This window comes from Penaeus monodon, chromosome 42, assembly GCF_015228065.2.
Source record: "Penaeus monodon isolate SGIC_2016 chromosome 42, NSTDA_Pmon_1, whole genome shotgun sequence".
Taxonomy (NCBI): Eukaryota; Metazoa; Arthropoda; class Malacostraca; order Decapoda; family Penaeidae; genus Penaeus; species Penaeus monodon.
Window position 1 is genome coordinate 2,445,177 of NC_051427.1, and position 1,195 is coordinate 2,446,371.

The following is a 1,195-nucleotide window of genomic DNA, read 5'->3' on the forward strand; positions in this document are numbered from 1 at the left end:
CCAAGAAGACGAAGGAGAAGAAAAAGAAAAAGAAGGAAAAGTAAAAAGAAGAAGAGAAAAAAAAAGAAGAGAAAGAACGCAGGAGACATTAGAAATTAATTTTCATGAACATAGCTGAAAAAGTTTCCCCTCTCGCCTTTCCGACCGATTCGAGTCCGGGACAAACAGGCGATCCGATGTATAGATCATCGTTTAATGCGGGGGGGGGGGGGGTTCTACCATGACTCGTTTTTGTTTTCGTTTTGTTTTTTGTCTTTTTTGCTTTTTTTTCTCCCTTTTGTTGACGCTTCGTGTAATTCTTTCTGTTGACGTTGATATTCGTTTTGGCTGGAGATGGGGTCAAGGGGGGGGGGGAGATGAGAGGTTAGGGTTGGTGGGGTAGATGGGGGGGGTGGGAAAGGGGAAGGCCAGGGTAGGTGGGTAAGGGCAGGGGTTGAGGTAGGGGTAGGGGTGGGGTGAGGAGTGGGTTGATTGGGGAGGAGTGGGAAGAGGGGAGGGGGGGGAAAAAGGGGGGGAGGGAGGTGGGGTTAGGGATGGGGTGGGTTGGGGGTGGGCGGTGTTCGGTCTGATAGATAATTTTTGGTGTTGTTTAAAGTTTTTTGTGGTATGTCTGTTTGTTTGGCTGGTTATGGTGATTGGGTTTAAATGTATATGAGTGTTTTTAGATGGGTGCACAATAAAGAAAAAAATCTTATGCTTAGCAAAGGGTTTCCGAGAAAAAGGAATATTGAAAAAAAGAGAAAAAAAATTAGAATTAAAAAGGGGAAAAAAAAAAAGACACAATAGAGAAAAAAGAAGAAATTAAGAGAAAAAATAAAACTCCCAAATTACCAAATGACAAAGGTAAAATCCCCCAATGGTTTAAAAAAGTAGATTATAAAAAATTTTGAAAAAAAATCTAACCACGATAACAAACCACTCCCATCAACTTTCCTTTTTTTATTTTTGTTTTACCCCGTGTAACTCCTCCACTATTAGGAATGATAATAAATGTAACAGGAATAAGATATTAAATTAAAAAAAAAATAAATAAAAAAAGAAAGAAGAAAAAGTTAAGACGTGGTTACGTATAAATTTTTTCATTCTGATCTAAAAAAAAACACAATTTTTTTTTATTGTCTTTTTTTTCTAATATTATTTATAAAAAACAAACTAACCGATAAGAAAAAACGTTTTAAGATCCCTTGTTGGATTC